This window comes from Ambystoma mexicanum, chromosome 6p (genome assembly GCF_040938575.1).
Source record: "Ambystoma mexicanum isolate Mex_15411 chromosome 6p, UKY_AmexF1_1, whole genome shotgun sequence".
Classification (NCBI taxonomy): domain Eukaryota; kingdom Metazoa; phylum Chordata; class Amphibia; order Caudata; family Ambystomatidae; genus Ambystoma; species Ambystoma mexicanum.
In genome coordinates this window covers 38,539,829-38,560,864 of record NC_090935.1, presented here as the reverse complement: position 1 = coordinate 38,560,864, position 21,036 = coordinate 38,539,829, and the positions used below count along the sequence as shown (strand labels likewise).

The following is a 21,036-nucleotide window of genomic DNA, read 5'->3' as shown; positions in this document are numbered from 1 at the left end:
CTTTGCTTACAAGATTCAATGCCGTCTTTTTTTTCGCAGGACACACCCCTCTGATTTTTTTCATCTGCCAATTTAACTCACCAACATTGTGGTATTGGGACATAGTTGGCTTTGGCAGCAATGCAAAAGTGTCCCACTGCTGCACATGGCAATGCTTTTCTTTTGTGACAGACTGTTTGAGTAACATCCCAAGGGAAGATTTTTTTTTGTTGTTGATAAAATGGGTTGTAAATGGTCATCAAATTGGCCCACTTAGTTAAAATCCGGCCTGCGGTGACCAAAGAAAAGGGCCCACCCTAGCCAGGCGCGCTATATAAGTAAATCAACTAAACTAGCTAGCTTGGCATGCTCTTCAGGAATTTCCTTCTTGGCCAGTTTGAGCCTTGCACACTGAAGTAAAAGCTAGAACATTTTACTACGGTTGTATAGCGATGGTTTCATTTCAAACATAATGGCCGCACATGTTCAAATCAGCCCCTTACAACCAGCCTTAAAATACTTCTATAAAGATAACCAACACTACTGTATATCACTTACTAACACGTTTGTCCTTTTACTTATGTTGCCAAGGATTTTTGCTACATTAACCCTACTGTAAAAGTTAAATTGTTATTACCACTATGTGCTTGTAGACCGCTAGACTTTGGGAAGGGTGATGGAGGATCCCAGGCCTTAACTTTGGGGGTGGGTCATTATTCCACGATGCGACCCATCTCTAGTCTTAGTGGGAAGTAACTTGCTGAGGGGAATAGTGAGTGGCATTGATTATAAGGATGTGCTACAGAATAGGGGGGTTGCTGCACTCTGGCTTCCACTTTAGTCCTGCCTCATGGCCAAGAGAAGATGTTTTTAAAGGGCTTGTGGTGAGCCCAGGCAGGCTGATTTTTCTCATGGCAACGTCTGCATCCGTAGGTCTGTGTAATTAGAAATTGACATGTTTAGCATTCTGGTCATTCCATGCTCTACCTACATAAAGCTGGTCACCTGGATTAAAAGGGGCATATCTTTAATGTGAGGCTCATCGTTCTCCGGCTGATACTTCTGGTCTACCGAGCCTGAGGTGTATAGCGTTGCTGTGTCCTGAAGTCTTGGCACAATCTCTTGGACCAAGCATGATGGTGTGAGTGATGGGACATTTGGAGGTGCGTGTGGGAATGGAGTCTGTGAGAGAGATGGCTTTTGTTCACTTCACTCTGGGTTTTTCTCTTCTGGAACGACCGTAGCTTTAGTTTATCTGGTGCCATCTACCATTTCTAGCCCTGAATTTCCTCAGAGAACCTCGGGTAGGGAAGATGTGTCAAGTTTTGTATCCTTGGCTTGAGGGAATATAGAGCTGTTTGGGATGCACTTGCAGCACTGCCTCAGACAGTAACTTGAATGCTCTGGGTCTGCAGCAGAGGGATTCCTGGCACTGTCAAGTGGGCACGTGGTGGTCTTCTTATCCTAGAAGGTAAGGAGCAGGTCTTCTCCGAGGGGGAACCAGAGGGCACGGCTAGGATGGCTTGGTGTGTTGTGTATAAATATAGTTTATGATGATCGCTTTGCGAGGCGGCCTGCATGCTTTGTGTATGCATGAGCTCTCACAGCCCTCCCGATACTGGGGCACTCTTCATCGTTACGTCAACTCCCATCTTGTCATTGAACGCCGGAAACCATCATCTGTAAAGACAGTCGGCCCTTTATCATTATACGAACTCCCAACTTGTGATGGAATGTCTGCAAAGCTCACTACACTAACTCCTGCTTTGAGATGAAACGCCTGCGAAGCATCTTTCTAATTAAACTCCCTACACACGCAGAACACAGCCTTGTTCCATTAGGAATACAGATCTTAATCCACCTGTACATATTGGTTATGAAATGTCATGTAAGAATCTGTGGTATCTACTCGATATATTTCTGCATTGATGTTTTTCAAATTCAACTAAGACACATCAGGTTAGGTTTGGTTGTAAATGCTATCTCTAAGCATATGGAAGTCGTCCGACATGAGCCACATTGCCCTGAAGAAGGCCATTAACAGTTGAAACCCGTTTTGGCAGGCTCTTATCGCACTTTCAATAAACGCACAAGATTTGCTGTTTTAACATTGAATAATTGCATTGAGATGTTTCGAGTTCTACGATGGATATCGCATTAGGTGCAACTTCAAGTTAGCACCATAGGGATGTAGCTCAGGTTGAACAGGGACACCTGTCAAATCTTCTGTTAATGGTCCAGTCCTTTTATCATTACACTAACTCCCATCTTGCGATGCAGCGCCTGCGAAGCATCTTCTGTAAAGGTTCTTCTCTTTGGCACTCGTTTATAGAACATCCAGGGGAGCCCAGCTAAACAGTGTGAAGCTACCACATGTGGACGAATACCTCATTTCCAGGAACCATTAGTAATTGGAATATAAACAATTGACGTTTCAAAATGTGAAAGGGGTGTTGCGGAGGCGCGTTTTTTCACATTTGCTCAATCTTGCGTCTGTTCTGCGGTGGGGTCCAAATGTTGGAGCCTGTTGGTTTGGTAAGCCATGGCGGGTCCCAAATTGTTAGGGTTGATTTTGAGTAGGAACTAGATACCCCATGTTCAGGAAGTAGCAGAATAACCCTCTATTCCAGCAGACCTAACCACATCCAGCCTGAGGCATCCGGGACAACCAGTGTTTAAGTGCAGCTCTTCTGTAGGCAACTTATACCATGTGACATACTTAACACGCTAGAGTCCCATGGCTGGGAGCTCTGTGAAGAGAAGGAAGGCTACACGCACCCTCCACTGCAGGTGGAGTCTGAGCGGAGGGCGTAGTTCAAAGGGAATTGGCGGTGTGTGGGGTCTTGTTTATTTTTCTGGTCCTGCTTCAGCCCTTTTTTGGGTCTACAGCTGTGATGCAGAGCAGAATCGGAGCAAACCCATGGAGTCCTTGCAGATTCCTTGCTGCTTCTGTCCGTGCTCTTTCCGTTTGATGTTTGCTCTAGTTCACTGGTAATGTCCTTTTGGACTTTTGTGGAAATGCTATTTGCAGATAAACTAGCGACTGAACGTTGGCAGCCAAGGTGTAAAACATATGCATTCACATTGCATCTGACCTGTTAAATGCTGGAAGAGGTATGGTCTGCACATATAAAAATCAGGTGTGTTTGCTTTGCCGCTCCGTGTCCCTGTGCCCACTTCATACGCCTATATTAAGGCTGCCCCCATGAGACATGCTGGCCTCCCCGCCACCGTAGCTGCCTGGATCTCCCGAAATGAAACCAGACTGGAACCCATCACAATGCGCAGCCCCTCTACCGTAGCACCCCTGTACGTCTCTGCCTGGACCTCCCAAAATGAAACCAGACCGGAACCCATCACAATGCTCGTCCCACTACCGTAGCACCGCTGTATGTCTCTGCCTGGACCTCCCAAAATGAAACCAGACTGGAACCCATCACAATGCTCTGCCCGCTACTGTAGCAACCCTGTACTTCTCTGCCTGGACCTCCCAGACCGGAACCCATCACAATACTCTGCCCACTACTGTACTACCCCCTATATGTCTCTGTCTGGACCTCCCAAAATGAAACCAGACCGGAACCCATCACAATGCTCGTCCCGCTACCGTAGCAACCCTGTGTCCCTCTACCTGGACCTCCCAAAATGAAACCAGACTGGAACCCACCACTATGCTCAGCCCCGCTACCGTAGCACCCCTGTATTCCTCTGCCTCCACCTCCCAAAATAAAACCAGACTGGAACCCATCTCAATGCTCAGCCCTGCTACCGTAGCACCGCTGTATGTCTCTGCCTGGACCTCCCAAAATAAAACCAGTTTGGAACCACCACCATGCTCGGGCACATACTGCAGTATGTTTCAAAACATATGTTTTATATATAATTGTTTATTCCTTACATGCTTCTAATGCAGCCACCACTAAATAAACGTTTACTAGGTACTAACATGCCATGACACAGCAGCCGGCTAACATGTTTGTGTAGTATAGGTAGAAAACTAGATAACCTAAGACCTAGGTCGAGGGGCATGGACGCGACATGTACGTTGCTAATATGTGGTAATTGTATCATTAGACGGTGTGGGAACTGATTGCTGGTGATCATTTTAACCCATCAGTCTTCTGAGTGCTGCCAACGTCCTCCTAGCATCACCTTTTCTGCTAGTGTTTGAATCCTGACAGTTAGGGTGACCGAGAATAGGGGGACCAGAGAGGCGGATCCTCTTCACATACCTTACATCACTTTGTCTTGGGTGCTCAGCAATGTCGGGCCAGGCTTCTAGGCACCTCATTGACCCAGCTTCAAGACGGTCTAGTCGCGTTGATCAAGTAGTCTGTTTAGAGACTGGGCTCTCTGTGTATGGATTCAGAGCTCAAGATGGTCCGATTCAATGGCTCCCAGCAGCTCAAGTCAGATTGAAAAGATGCCTTTTCTGGTCCCCGATAGTTGGCTTTCTTTTTCCAACTGAGTTCCAGTGAATGCTTCTTTTGAGAGTCCAGAGATGAATCAACTAGTTGCAGGGTTCCTCGTCTTCTGAAAGGTGATCTATACAGGAGATTGGTGCCAAGTAAATCAATTCAGGCTGCAGTATCTTTGCTTTCTGACATCATCGCCAGAGTGCTTTGTCGACTGAACCTGGGATGGGGAGCAGGAAATGTAGGGAACTGTACCAGAATCCAAGATAGTGGAAACGCTCTCTGGAGCTATCCCTCTCATCTGTCTACTCTAACTTAACCCCCTTCCAATGTCTGTCTAGTGATCGGCATGGTTGGAGCAGTGCTCACCAATTTGAGAACAATACTGCATTAAAATGCTGTCGCTGTCTACTTGCATGACCTCAGTAGCCACCATGCCATAACTAGGCATGGCTTGTTTAACGTGCTTCCAGCACACAGTTTTAATGTTTTGTATCAGAAGTGTACATGATTAAAAAGACACCTCTGCTGTTAAAACTTGGTGTTCAATAGCTGCCAGGAATGCTCATGTGACCTTTGAACCTGTCCTGGAGCCTCAGCAGGGCAGGTTCTGGGGATGCTAGGAGACTCTCAGCAAAGGCACATGCTTACTGTAATTGTGAATTATGAAAGGGGGGTTCTGATTAGCAGACCTACACGTTCAGAAATAGAAATGGCGCATCATTTTATTATTTTAAAATGTAAACAGTAAAGGCTTTCACACCTTCTCATGTGGAATTCAATCATGATACATTCTGTTTCAGGAGTAAATACAGAACTGGAGACGTCCTCTGCTCTCCCCGTTGACACAGTATGGGGTTCCCCCAGGAAATGGTGGCATTGAGGTCTACGTTTTGACCGTAGGTCTGGCTGCCCAGATCTGCACACTGTACCTATATTGTTGATGTCTTTATTGTGCCTCTGGATTGAACGCGGTTCTCCAAGATGGACCTTAGGAGCGCTGAGGTTTGTTGACTAATTAAAATGTGTGGCAGAGGAGTAAAGTGCATGTTGTCCCCTCGCGCTACGTTTGAGGGATTTTTCTCCCCAGGTGGGTTTTATGTTGTATGGCTTTGCAAGGGCAGTACAGTGTAGTTGTTTGTGGAAAGATGAACTTTGTAGACTGACCTGGTTTCTCCAATGGCTGCATAAGGTAGGAAGCTTAGCCCGCGTGTGTGGGCAGAACAAGCTTGCAGTGCTGCTGGTTGCACATCACATTTTGGCAGGCTGTGCATTTTCAACAAGCCGACGGCATTGAGGTTGAGACTTGGAGCTGCTAAAAGTTACCGGTAGGTGTGGTGAAGGTGCGTTACTTGGATAGTTTTGATCGCGCATGACCTTGGATTGCTAGGATACACATCGTATCAGTGATTGTATGTGACTCACCCATAGCCAACTTTCTGGTTGGAAGTACTGCATTCAATGTGTGGGTGCACATATACAAGGTGACAGTCGGTGGAGAAGTTTGCGCAGTGCTTGAGAAAAAGGATCTTTGTGCCTCAAGGAGGAGTGTGCAAATACTGGTTCCGGGCCTGGTGACCAGGGCATTTTCGTTTGACATGTTGCACACGGCTGCCAGGCCTCCACCTGCCTTTTTGCCAAACCCTGGTGAACCTACTGCTGCCCCTTGGGAGCAGTGGGTGGATGCTTTCAAAGTGTATCTGAGGGCTGCCGGGGGTGCAAAGTTCAATGATGACGAAAAGGAGGCTGCATTGCTCAATTGTATTGGTACTGAGGGATTGAGGGTTTTTCGTCACTTACCTGGAGAGAATGTAATGGTTCAAGGGGGCGGTGAGGGAGAGATGATTAGAAGTGCTTACGAGACTGCTTTAAGGAAATTGCAAGTGCGTTTTGGTAAAAGGGTTAATGTGGTTTTAGAGCGATATAAATTCTTTTCTAGGGCGCAAGGTTCCACGGAGAGCATAGATACTTATGTTACGGCATCACGTGCACTCATGACCACGTGTGGGTTTCCTGGCGATGGGGATGAACATATCGGAGACAAAATTATGATGAAGACATCCAACCAGAAAATCAAAGAAAGGTTGTGGATTGAAAGTGATCCATCATTAGATAAGGTCTTAGAGATTGCCAGAGCAATTGAAGCTTCTAAGACAAGTGTGCAAATTGTTACTGAGAGGGATGTGTCTAGGGAAATGGTTCATGCTGTAATGCCAAGGAACAAGAAAGGTTTGGTGGTTGGTCAAGGGAGTAAGGGGTCCAAGAGCAAGGATGGGTGCAAAAATTGTGGCTGGTCCAGTCATGCTGCTGATTCTAAGTCGTGTCCGGCTTGCAATGTTGAATGTAGGAAATGTAAGCGTCTGGGCCACTTTGCACGTATGTGTAAGGGGCAGATGGTGGCCAATGTGGTTACAGACGATTTCGCTATGTTACCAGAAGGTGCATCAGGAGGTGGATCTGGTCAGAGTGTGATATTGCAGGTGGAGGGAAGTGGGCGGAAGGGTCCCTGGGTGTCGGTATTGGTGGATCAACACCCTGTGGATATGTTGGTGGATTCAGGGTCACCTTACACTCTGGTGGCTCCTGAAATATATCAGGAAGTGTTGGGTAAGTTTCAAATTTGTTGGCCCCGGACATCAAACCATTTGCTTATGCGCAGAGTCCTATTGATCTACTGGGGGTATAGTTGGTCCAACTTCTCCTTCAATGGGAGGCAAACTTCTGGTAAACTGTATGTGGCTTCAAAGGGCACTAGTGTGTTGGGATGAGCAGGCAGCTTTAAGAATGCAGATTCATCCTGGTGAGGAAGTGCTGGTTCTCAGTGTTGGGGAGGGAGTGGGGCAGAGCGATATGGTTACCCCAACAATGCTCATGAGCGAGTTTCCCGAGGTATTTTCGGACACCCTAGGTAAGCTCAGAGGCTTTACCCATCACATTGTCTTGAAGAGGGGTGCAGTTCCCAAGATACACAAAGTGAGGGGCGTGCCGGTAGCAGCGAGGGAGGCCTTGAAAGCAGAATTGACCAAATTGCAGATGGCGGGAATAATTGAGCCCATCGAGTCATCAGAATGGTTGTTTCCGGTGGTCTTGGTCAAGAAGGGTGATGGGAGCATCTGAATGTGCGTGGACCTCCGGGGACTGAATTCCAGCATATGGGTGGATCGGCATCCTTTGCCGAACATTAATGAGTTGTTGTTGACATTGGGGGAGGCCAAGTATTTCTCCACCTTTTGATCTGTCGACGGCGTATCATCAAATTGACCTGCATATTGAATCTAGGCCTCTGACTTCATTTGTGACTCCTTTTGGGGCATACTGATTTTGTCGCATGCCATTTGGCCTTGCTTCGGCTTCTGCCGTGTTCCAGCGGTTGATGTAACAGATGTTTGGAGGGGTGTTTGGGAGTAAGTTATTTTCAAGACAGCATCCTGGTGTGGGGCAAGAGCAGGGATGAACATGATGTGAGGGTTAGGAAGGTCATGCAGATTCTTAAAGAGAGAGGGCTGACGGTGAAATTAACCGTGTTAAGTAGGTGTGGAGGAGGTTACCTATTTAGGTCATACTCTTAATTCACAAGGTGTGAGTCCCAAGAAGGAGCTGGTACAGGTATTGAGTGACACACCAGCTACGGTCAACAAAGATCAGCTGAGGGCTTTCCTGGGCCTTGCAGAGTACTATGTTAAATTTGTGCCCAATTCTGCTATGAGGAAGTCTGTCCGATTTGTGTAGTCTGAGGAGTGTGGCGCAGAATTTGAGAGTGTTAAGAGGGATGTGGAAAATGCTCCATGCCTGAAGTCATTTGATCCAAAAAAACAAGACTGTTCTCACTGTGGATGCGAGTGAGGTGGGTTTGGGTGCGGTGCTAGAACAATGGGTAGATGGTGAATGGATGCCAGTGGCTTTTGCCTCGAGGACATTGAGAGATGTGGAAACTAGGTACTCGGTAATTGAGAGAGAGACTTTGGCCGTTTTGTGGGCCTCAAAACATTTCAGGACATTTTTGTGGGGTATACCGTATATTGTCAGGACGGACCCCTGACATAAGCCGTTGGTGCAAGTATTTTCGATTAAAGGTGTCATGGCAGTATCCCTGAGGATTGCGAGGTGGTCAGTAGAGTTACAGGATTACAATTTCTCTTTGCAATATTTTCCAGAGAAATTTAATGTGGTGGCGGATTGTTTATCCCGTTTGCCTGTGAGGGAGGCGGACAGTCGGGCAGGGTTGGTGAAAGAGGAGGACTTGCAAGGATGTCAGGTTGCTTATGTGGCCTCTGCTGTGGAGAAGTCGTTGTGGGATGTGGAGTCTGAGGCTGATGTTGAATTGAAATGGATTAGGGAAGGTTTGGTCAAAGGTTGGCATACAGTTAAAGACAAACCTGAAGGGAAAGGCTATGCCCAAGTTTTGCATGAATTAGCTGAGGGTCTCTGGGGTGTGTCCAGAGGCCTTAGATTAATTCCTCCTGTAAGTCTAAGAGGTTGAATGGTGTAATTGGCGCATGTTGGTCATTTGGGTCGATCTTTGACCAAGAGGAGACTTGGGGAAGAGTACTGGTGGCCGTCCATGGACAAGGATGTAGAACAGGCGGTGAAAGACTGTCAGGCGTGTGCTGTCAGTGATAAAAGTAAGGTTCTGCATCCCCAACCAGTACATCCCGTAGAGGTTCCGGAGCAAGTATGGACCAAATTGGCTTTGGACATCATGGGTCCTTTTGAATGCTTACAGCCTGACTGTAGATATCTTTTGGTTTTGGTGGACTATACGTCTAGGTGGATTGAAGTGGCGGCTTGTACCAGTGTCAATACCGATTCTGTTATTGATTTCTTGAGGAAAGTATTTGATCGTGAAGGATTACCTGCCTGTCTAGCTACAGATAATGGTGTGCAGTTCACATCCAGAGCTATGAGAGAATTCTTGGACCAGCATGCCATTTCCCATTGTTGGACGGCTTTATACAATCCATCTGCAAATGGATTGGTTGAGAGGACCAATGGTACAATTAAGTCGGCCATACAATTGGCTCTGGCCAACGGGTTGGATTGGCAGGAAGTTGACACAGTACCTGGCTGCATATCTGAGAACCCCTAATGTGCTTACGGGGAGCTCTCCATTTGAGCTCATGAGGGGCAGGAAGGCAGGTACAATTTTGAGAACTTTGGCTATGGGGGGTGGTGGGCCATGTCATGTGCAATTGCAGGATATACATCGCAGTATTTTGGCGCGCCAGGAAGCTATGGTCTCTTCCCAGAAATTCAGGAAGGAATTGACTGTTAAGCCTGGGGATGATGTGCATATAAAAAATCCCAGGAGGGTTAACAAAGGCAACAGTACGTTTTTACCCTCGAGGAAAGTTGTTAAGGTTGGGAAGGCTCATGTACAATTGGAGGATGGCTCTGTGTGGAGTAAGAGACGGGTGGTGGTGGATGGCTGCAAGTGTGCTGTAGGTTCTGATGCAGAGTGTAATCTGGAGTCCCAGGAAACAGTGCTGGATTATGATCCTGTGGATTCACAAGCGGTTAGGTGCGAACACGAAGTGGTCGTTCCAGGCCCTTCTTGTTCAGCTGCGAATGGGGAGTGCCGGAATGTTCCTGCTCAGCAACGGTATGTGGGGCAAGAAGGGAGCCGCCTGCCCAGGTGTTGTGGGCCCCCCCATAAGATTTAGAGACTACATTTGTTAAATGTCCAAATTTGTGTATTTCAAGATGCAATGTTTTGATTATGATCCTGCATCATTGCAACACATTCTGTTAGGTTTGATGTGCTACCGTTGTGTTTCATTGTTCTATTCCTGTTATGTGCATTATGATGTTTTTTTGTTTACGTAGTTAATATTTTTGTTATGTAAGGGAAGAGGATATGTTGTAATGTGCAAGAGCCCCAGTGGAATGTTGATGCCGGTTTAGGAGTCAACATTCCACGGTGGTCAGTTATCTGAGACTCTGGAGGAGGGAGCTGCCTGTGGGGTCTACGCAATAAAAGAAGTTAAAATACTTACCTCCGTGACGGAAGATCTTGTCAGGAGCGCTGGCAACTGAACCTGGCCTTGGGCCACTATCTGTTTCTAGAACTGATTACCTATGTGAGTTGCCTGTCAGCTGCTTGCAGCCATGTCAGCATAGTAATGATTATGAAAGTAGGACTTTGTTCATGTTACAAGGTAACAATGGCAACCCTGTTTACCAGGAAACTGCAGTGTGGGGCTGTCACTAGAGCAGAGATTTTTATACAGGGTGACAGGGGAGAGGCGAACTAGGGTCTGTATAAAATGACACTTGGTATTTGTTCCTAGAACAATGAGGAGGAATGATGTTCAGGTTGTTGTGGAAACCACTGCAGTGTATGGGGGGTCCACGTGGGGGTTTGGGACTCTTCCCATTGGTAGTGTGTCTGTGAGCTAGAATAAGTAGGAGCTGCAGGTTCATGGTTGTGGCTCTCGTGACCCAGGTTTGGATCCTCTGCGGCTGATCCAGGCAAGATCTTGTGAGGGGTCCACGGTGGGTGGGACTCTGCCCATTGGTAGTGTGTCTGTGAACTAGAAAAACCAGGAGCTGCAGGTTCATGGGTGTGGCTCTCACGACCTAGGTTTGGATTCTCTGCGGCTGATCCAGGCAAGATCTTGTGAGGCTGAGACTGGTTTCTTTAAATACGTTCTTCTGTTTATTGGTTGAAGCGGTTGTATTAAACCAGCTTATAGCTACTTCCATGAAGATGGCTTCATCTTCTCGAGGCCTGACTTTTATGCACTTTTCACGCGTGAGCAGGGGCGTAGCCAGGATTGTCTAGCAAATGGGACCTGAAGCTAATGTAGTTGGGCCCACCCAACTGACAAAAATATCAGTAAATGTCCACACAGCGCTGCTGAGTGGGCATTTACACATTTTGGGTGGGCCTTCTCTTCTGGCCCTACCCTGTCTACATCTCTGCCCGTGGGTCTAGCTGAAAAGCTCCTTCCTTTCGAGTGTCTATGCCTCGCCCCGGAGCCTAAAGTGCTGGGTCAAAAAATGTGTGTCCTGGAATGATTTACTGAATTTTAACCCCCCCCCCCACCCTAACCCCCACCCCCAGCCCACCCAAAATGTGGACATATGAACATCTTGTGGCACATTGTGAATTCTTTTCAAGGGTGTATGTGTTAGTCCAGGGGTGCTCAAAGGTTTAATGGCTGCACCCATCGATCTTCCCTCATCTGCAGCCCAGTCCCCTTAACATAAATCTTCCATATTAATTGGTCTCCCTTGAAGGAGGGGTGGTGGCTTCGGAATACTGGTTTTAAATGTGGTCTCTACATGGGACTAATGTTAAGGCATTCAGCTAGAAACGACGTAGCATAACCGAGTATGCATCCATAATGGCATCTGCTGGGATGCCTCGCCCCAGTATGCATCCATGAAGGCATCTGCGGGTCTGCTTCGTCCCAGTATGCATCCATGATGGCATCTGCTGGGATGCCTCGTCACAGTATGCATCCATGAAGGCATCTGCTGGGATGCCTCATCCGAGTATGCATCCATGATGGCATCTGCGGGGATGCCTCGTCACAGTATGCATCCATGATGGCATCTGCGGGGATGCCTCGCCCCAGTATGCATCCATGATGGCATCTGCTGGGATGCCTCGTCACAGTATGCATCCATGAAGGCATCTGCGGGTCTGCTTCGTCCCAGTATGCATCCATGATGGCATCTGCTGGGATGCCTCATCCGAGTATGCATCCATGATGGCATCTGCGGGGATGCCTCGTCACAGTATGCATCCATGATGGCATCTGCGGGGATGCCTCGCCCCAGTATGCATCCATGATGGCATCTGCTGGGATGCCTCGTCACAGTATGCATCCATGATGGCATCTGCTGGGATGCCTCGCCCCAGTATGCATCCATGAAGGCATCTGCGGGTCTGCTTCGTCCCAGTATGCATCCATGATGGCATCTGCTGGGATGCCTCGTCACAGTATGCATCCATGATGGCATCTGCTGGGATGCCTCGTCACAGTATGCATCCATGATGGCATCTGCTGGGATGCCTCGTCACAGTATGCATCCATGATGGCATCTGCTGGGATGCCTCGCCCCAGTATGCATCCATGATGGCATCTGCGGGGATGCCTCGTCACAGTATGCATCCATGATGGCATCTGCGGGGATGCCTCGCCCCAGTATGCATCCATGATGGCATCTGCGGGGATGCCTCGCCCCAGTATGCATCCATGATGGCATCTGCTGGGATGCCTCGCCCCAGTATGCATCCATGAAGGCATCTGCGGGTCTGCTTCGTCCCAGTATGCATCCATGATGGCATCTGCTGGGATGCCTCGCCCCAGTATGCATCCATGATGGCATCTGCTGGGATGCCTCATCCGAGTATGCATCCATGATGGCATCTGCGGGGATGCCTCGCCCCAGTATGCATCCATGAAGGCATCTGCGGGTCTGCTTCGTCCCAGTATGCATCCATGATGGCATCTGCTGGGATGCCTCGTCACAGTATGCATCCATGATGGCATCTGCGGGGATGCCTCGTTCAATAATACAGTACCCTTCTTGCGAGCCGATGGAGCACGGTACGATGGCCCGGACAGCGTCAAAAGCTACAGGCGAGTCACTTGGTGAACTCGTGTTTATGCCAGCTACGAATGGTGCATCAAGATGGCATGGGAAGACCCATGCCAGTGCACCTTTGCTTCAGTGGGTCCATGTAATCGTAAAGCTGGGAGAATGGATGCTGCGATCTAGTGCTTGCTTACAGGGTAGCAGTGCTTGGAGCAGAGAACCCACCTTTTAGGAAGATCCTTTTACAGAAGACTTCAATAGTACACAGATGGCGGTGGGTATGAAGAGCGAAGGGGCGGATAGGAGGTTTAAATTACACCTTTTCTACAGTAGTCCTTGATATTGTTGGCATTTGAATTTCCTGGTCTGGCCTTAAAGCCGTCCTTTGCTCTGGCTCTGTCCGGAGATTGCTGCCCAGATGCAAGCTATTAGCTACTTATGAACATTTGCTGGCCACCTCAAGTCTACACGTCTTGGGGTTTGCATGCAAAGAGCCGTTGGAATCTGTAGCTCTGGCGGAGCCGTTGACCTCACAGGATGTGGTCAAAGTGCTGTAACAGCTGCACTTCTCCTAATGGCAGGACCTAGCCAAGTTCACATGTTCTTACATAGATCTGTTGTTTGATCTCGGTATGATGGCATAAGCTACGCTGAACTGCTAGTGTACACCAGTGTGGGTGTGCTCGCCCTTCCTGATGTCCAGGGACATGTTTCTTCTGGTGATGATGAGGCATGGGCAGCGAGGAGGGACAGGAACCAGCTGATGGGTAGCAGCCTGGTCTGTCTGGCATTGTGGCTGGCTGTGTATAGTGAGCCTGAGCGATGTAATAATGTAAGGAATGCATGTCTTTTAATGATAGCCGACTCCTCTCTGCCTTTGCTTCTCGCATCTGTCATCTATTTGACAGTTACCCTCAAATCTTCCACCCCAGAGCTGTCCTCTCTTATCGCAAACCGCCTATATGCCAGTTCTCACTTGATGATGCTCCTCTCCTCTGAAACTCTGTCACTTTATTTAAGGCCTCTCGTGCTGCACTCTTTAGTTACCCGAACTTCCAAGGCTCACCATTTGGGTGTTTAGTTTGACCGCAACCTGAATCTTCAGAACTCCTATTGCTTCACTGCCCTGGCCGCCCGGCTTATCCTCATGAACATCTGATCTCATACTTTAACAAAATGCTTCTGACCACCTCGGTCCCCCAGATGATGGGTTACTGCTGCAGCCTCTTTTGGGCCCCTCCTCACTCCGCTCATTGCTACCTGTCCACCTGGGTCCCCCAGATGATGGGTTACTGCCTCAGCCTCTTTTGGGCCCCTCCTCACTCCGCTCATTGCTACCTGTCCACCTGGGTCCCCCAGATGATGGGTTACTGCCTCAGCCTCTTTAGGGCCCCTCCTTCACTCCGCTCATTGCTTCCTGTCCACCTGGGTCCCCCAGATGATGGGTGACTGCAGCAGCCTCTTTACGGCGCCCTCATTGCTACCTGTCCACCTGGGTCCCCCAGATGATGGGTTACTGCTTCAGCCTCTTTAGGGCCCCCCCTTTCACTCCGCTCATTGCTACCTGTCCACCTGGGTCCCCCAGATGATGGGTTACTGCTGCAGCCTCTTTACGGCCGCCTCCTTCACTCCGCTCATTGCTACCTGTCCACCTGGATCCCCCAGATGATGGGTGACTGCCTCAGTCTCTTTAGGGCCCCTCCTTCACTCCGCTCATTGCTACCTGTCCACCTGGGTCCCCCAGATGATGGGTTACTGCCGCAGCCTCTTTTGGGCCCCTCCTCACTCCGCTCATTGCTACCTGTCCACCTGGGTCCCCCGGATGATGGGTGACTGCCTCAGCCTCTTTTGGGCCCCTCCTCACTCCGCTCATTGCTTCCTGTCCACCTGGGTCCCCCAGATGATGGGTGACTGCCTCAGTCTCTTTAGGGCCCCTCCTTCACTCCGCTCATTGCTACCTGTCCACCTGGGTCCCCCAGATGATGGGTGACTGCCGCAGCCTATTTAGGGCCCCTCCTTCACTCCGCTCATTGCTTCCTGTCCACCTGGGTCCCCCAGATGATGGGTGACTGCAGCAGCCTCTTTACGGCCCCTCCTTCACTCCGCTCATTGCTTCCTGTCCACCTGGGTCCCCCAGATGATGGGTGACTGCAGCAGCCTCTTTAGGGCCCCTCCTTCACTCCGCTCATTGCTACCTGTCCACCTGGATCCCCCAGATGATGGGTGACTGCAGCAGCCTCTTTAGGGCCCCTCCTTCACTCCGCTCATTGCTACCCGTCTTCTTGGGTCCCCCAGATGATGGGTTACTGCCTCAGCCTCTTTAGGGCCCCTCCTTCACTCCGCTCATTGCTACCTGTCCACCTGGGTCCCCCAGATGATGGGTTACTGCCTCAGCCTCTTTAGGGCCCCTCCTTCACTCCGCTCATTGCTACCTGTCCACCTGGGTCCCCCAGATGATGGGTGACTGCAGCAGCCTCTTTACGGCGCCCTCATTGCTACCTGTCCACCTGGGTCCCCCAGATGATGGGTTACTGCTTCAGCCTCTTTAGGGCCCCCCCTTTCACTCCGCTCATTGCTACCTGTCCACCTGGGTCCCCCAGATGATGGGTGACTGCCGCAGCCTCTTTACGGCCCCCTCATTGCTTCCTGTCCACCTGGGTCCCCCAGATGATGGGTGACTGCAGCAGCCTCTTTACGGCGCCCTCATTGCTACCTGTCCACCTGGGTCCCCCAGATGATGGGTTACTGCTTCAGCCTCTTTAGGGCCCCCCCTTTCACTCCGCTCATTGCTACCTGTCCACCTGGGTCCCCCAGATGATGGGTGACTGCCGCAGCCTCTTTACGGCCCCCTCATTGCTTCCTGTCCACCTGGGTCCCCCAGATGATGGGTGACTGCAGCAGCCTCTTTACGGCCCCTCCTTCACTCTGCTCATTGCCACGTGTCCACCTGTGTCCCCCAGATGATGGGTTACTGCTTCAGCCTCTTTAGGGCCCCCCCTTTCACTCCGCTCATTGCTACCTGTCCACCTGGGTCCCCCAGATGATGGGTGACTGCCTCAGCCTCTTTACAGCCCCTCCTTCACTCCGCTCATTGCTACCTGTCCACCTGGGTCTCCAGCTGATTTACTGCCGCAGCCTCTTTACGGCCCCCTCATTGCTACCTGTCCACCTGGGTCCCCCAGATGATGGGTGACTGCCGCAGCCTCTTTACGGCCCCCTCATTGCTTCCTGTCCACCTGGGTCCCCCAGATGATGGGTGACTGCAGCAGCCTCTTTACGGCCCCTCCTTCACTCTGCTCATTGCCACGTGTCCACCTGTGTCCCCCAGATGATGGGTTACTGCCTCAGCCTCTTTACAGCCCCTCCTCACTCCGCTCATTGCTACCTGTCCACCTGGGTCCCCCAGATGATGGGTGACTGCCGCAGCCTCTTTAGGGCCCCTCCTTCACTCCGCTCATTGCTACCTGTCCACCTGTGTCCCCCAGATGATGGGTGACTGCCGCAGCCTCTTTACGGCCCCCTCATTGCTACCTGTCCACCTGGGTCCCCCAGATGATGGGTGACTGCCGCAGCCTCTTTAGGGCCCCTCCTTCACTCCGCTCATTGCTACCTGTCCACCTGTGTCCCCCAGATGATGGGTGACTGCCGCAGCCTCTTTACGGCCCCCTCATTGCTACCTGTCCACCTGGGTCCCCCAGATGATGGGTTACTGCCTCAGCCTCTTTACGGCCCCTCCTCACTCCGCTCATTGCTACCGGTCTTCCTGGGTCCCCCAGATGATGGGTTACTGCTTCAGCCTCTTTAGGGCCCCCCCTTTCACTCCGCTCATTGCTACCTGTCCACCTGGGTCCCCCAGATGATGGGTGACTGCCGCAGCCTCTTTACAGCCCCTCCTTCACTCCGCTCATTGCTACCTGTCCACCTGGGTCCCCCAGATGATGGGTTACTGCTTCAGCCTCTTTAGGGCCCCCCCTTTCACTCCGCTCATTGCTACCTGTCCACCTGGGTCCCCCAGATGATGGGTGACTGCCGCAGCCTCTTTACGGCCCCCTCATTGCTACCTGTCCACCTGGGTCCCCCAGATGATGGGTTACTGCCTCAGCCTCTTTACGGCCCCTCCTCACTCCGCTCATTGCTACCGGTCTTCCTGGGTCCCCCAGATGATGGGTGACTGCAGCAGCCTCTTTAGGGCCCCTCCTTCACTCCGCTCATTGCTACCTGTCCACCTGGGTCCCCCAGATGATGGGTGACTGCCGCAGCCTCTTTAGGGCCCCTCCTTCACTCCGCTCATTGCTACCTGTCCACCTGTGTCCCCCAGATGATGGGTGACTGCCGCAGCCTCTTTACGGCCCCTCCTCACTCCGCTCATTGCTACCTGTCCACCTGGGTCCCCCAGATGATGGGTTACTGCTTCAGCCTCTTTAGGGCCCCCCCTTTCACTCCGCTCATTGCTACCTGTCCACCTGGGTCCCCCAGATGATGGGTGACTGCCGCAGCCTCTTTACAGCCCCTCCTTCACTCCGCTCATTGCTACCTGTCCACCTGGGTCCCCCAGATGATGGGTTACTGCTTCAGCCTCTTTAGGGCCCCCCCTTTCACTCCGCTCATTGCTACCTGTCCACCTGGGTCCCCCAGATGATGGGTGACTGCCGCAGCCTCTTTACGGCCCCCTCATTGCTACCTGTCCACCTGGGTCCCCCAGATGATGGGTGACTGCAGCAGCCTCTTTACGGCCCCTCCTTCACTCCGCTCATTGCTACCTGTCCACCTGGGTCCCCCAGATGATGGGTTACTGCTTCAGCCTCTTTAGGGCCCCCCCCTTTCACTCCGCTCATTGCTACCTGTCCACCTGGGTCCCCCAGATGATGGGTGACTGCCGCAGCCTCTTTACGGCCCCCTCATTGCTACCTGTCCACCTGGGTCCCCCAGATGATGGGTTACTGCCTCAGCCTCTTTACGGCCCCTCCTTCACTCCGCTTATTGCTACCGGTCTTCCTGGGTCCCCCAGATGATGGGTGACTGCCTCAGCCTCTTTACGGCCCCTCCTCACTCCGCTCATTGCTACCTGTCCACCTGGGTCCCCCAGATGATGGGTGACTGCCTCAGCCTCTTTACGGCCCCTCCTCACTCCGCTCATTGCTACCTGTCCACCTGGGTCCCCCAGATGATGGGTGACTGCCTCAGCCTCTTTACTGCCCCTCCTCACTCCGCTCATTGCTACCTGTCCACCTGGGTCCCCCAGATGATGGGTGACTGCCTCAGCCTCTTTACGGCCCCTCCTCACTCCGCTCATTGCTACCTGTCCACCTGGGTCCCCCAGATGATGGGTTACTGCCTCAGCCTCTTTTGGGCCCCTCCTCACTCCGCTCATTGCTACCTGTCCACCTGGGTCCCCCAGATGATGGGTTACTGCCTCAGCCTCTTTAGGGCCCCTCCTTCACTCCGCTCATTGCTTCCTGTCCACCTGGGTCCCCCAGATGATGGGTGACTGCAGCAGCCTCTTTACGGCGCCCTCATTGCTACCTGTCCACCTGGGTCCCCCAGATGATGGGTTACTGCTTCAGCCTCTTTAGGGCCCCCCCTTTCACTCCGCTCATTGCTACCTGTCCACCTGGGTCCCCCAGATGATGGGTTACTGCCTCAGCCTCTTTTGGGCCCCTCCTCACTCCGCTCATTGCTACCTGTCCACCTGGGTCCCCCAGATGATGGGTTACTGCCGCAGCCTCTTTACGGCCCCTCCTCACTCCGCTCATTGCTACCTGTCCACTCTACTACTTCCACCATTCTGTCCCACCTGTATGCAGGATGACATCCTCTGGTGTTAAGATCGGTTCTTGGCATGTTCCCCGGGCTGCGTATCTCTCATGCTACTCATCCTTTGGCACTCTTAAGCTCTCAAAACCTGTACCTTTCCCTGGCCACCTTACTGGCTAACAGTCACTGTAATTCCCTACTGATAGAAATGTGTGGTGTTTTAAGAATGAAGGGCTTTGAGATCATCATAAAGAACTGCCTTCTCCACCATAAGGGGGCATGAGAGACGTATGGTGTTCTATCGCCCCCTATTTTGATCCCAACATCTGAAAATATTGCCATTACTGAAGGCACGTTTTATATCGGTCTTCCACTGTCCACATTTACTGACTGGTTTTCAGGCTAGGATATCGCCAAATATTAATGAGAAAACTCTGTATACAGTGAGTCTAAAGGTATGCACATGTTTAATCATGAATATTAATGAGGGATGTCGGGATTCAGTCCCTCGAGGCCTGGAGTTGGACAACCCTGAATGCATTCACAATTGTCATGTTTGTGTATCTATCTTTTTATACCAGTTGGTTAGTCATTAGCTGGTTAGTCATGTTGAGATTTCATTATGTTTTGCTTAAATGTCTAATTTTCAAGCGCCTTTGGAGCATTCATAAGGCAGCAGGTAGCAACCCCCTAAACATGCAAAAAACGAAAAACCAGAAGAGTAGACTTGGAAACCTAATCCATGCCTTCCTGTACTCTCATCAATCCCTCACCCCCATCCCAACTATCTACCCGACGACCCTGCTCCTCCCTGCCACCACTGAAGGTTCTATCATACTCCGCCTTTGCCTCTTTATTAGGATTAAGCAGTGCATTGTATAATATGAAACAAAAGCAATAAGTCCAACTCCCCCCACCCCGTCTCAACTCGGGTGTACAAGAAAGACCCTTTGCCACACTGACAGTGAAAAGCGCTTCTACGCCATGAACTGGCAGAAGGCGCTATACAAATACAAGATTTAAAGCACCCACCCACAAACTGGGTGGCGCCAGTCATCTATCTGCACTTTTGTACAGTCTGTCTTGGAGAAGCACCTTTCATTTTCTATAGTTAAATACCAATTAAGGGTGCAAAGGCTCAGGAGGATAGCTCAGGGGTAACGTGGCCGACTTGGAAACAAGAAGACAGGGAGCAGCACAGGTTCGATCCGCGGGTCTGCGCTTAGAAACCTCTGGGTGTTTAGTACATTATACATGACCAATCATTTCAACCTGTTAGGACTCTGTGCGTTTGTTAACACTGTGCCCTGATTGCATACTATGTATTTATTTTAATATGCCCCCTAACACTGTTCTGAGATGGCAGGCTGTGACTGTATTGTAATGCTGTGTCTTAGTAGTTCTCTGTGAGTGCTGACACCGCGCTCCAATAGCATGCTATGTATCTTTTGTAATAATACTGCACCCTGTTGGCACTTGTGTGTTTGCTAACACTTTGTCTTGATAGCGTGCTATATGTCACTTGTAATGCTGCTCCCTTTTCAAGGCCATTGTGTGTGCTAACACTGTTCCCTCATAGCATGCTCTGGTTCTCTTGTAATGCTTCTTCCTATTTCGAGGCCTTGGTGTGTACTCAGCATGTGCCCTGATAGTATGCTATGCTTCTTTTGTAAAACTGCACAATATTTGGACTCTTGTGTGTTTTGATTACAGTGTGTCCTGTTGGTATGCTATGTGTCTCTTGTAATACGGTGCCCTACTGGGAGCTTGTTTGTTTGTTTGTTTGTTTATTTATTTGTATGGCGCACCTTACCCAGGGGCAACAGGGCACAGGCAGAAGATAATTCGAAGCTTACAATGTTGCAGAAATATACACATTGAGGTAGTGATAGAGATAACCAGAATTACAGAATAGGAAAAGTACAAAACTTCATACATACAAAGTCACTATCTATGCAGGGGTAAATATACAAATATACAAATATGTACAGGGCTGTTAGAGGCGGGTACTCATGAGAAAAAATATTCAGGATTACAGGAATACGAGGTATGGAAATGTATACAAATCTTCATACATAAAAGGTCAATATCTATACAGGAGGAAAGTGTACAGATGTGTGCTGTAAGGGCTGTTAGAGGCGAGGGCGAGGTCGCGAGCAAGGTATCACTATCTATGCCTAGGTATAGAAGAGTGCAGCTACATGCAAGGGTTATTGGAGTTAAGGTGACTGATGAGGTGTTTTCTAAAGTGTAAGTATGGTTGGTCAGCTCTTAGGTTGTGTGGCAGCGAATTCCAGAGCATGGCAGCTTTCACCGGGAAACTGTTCCCACCAATGGTGGA

General features: G+C 50.2%; 1 protein-coding gene across 1 annotated transcript in view; it reads left to right on the top strand.

Annotated features, from left to right (window-relative positions):
• LOC138511178 (dual specificity testis-specific protein kinase 1-like) overlaps nt 1-21,036 on the top strand; it is a 546,159-nt gene that overhangs the window by 1,943 nt on the left and 523,180 nt on the right. The window lies entirely within an intron of this gene.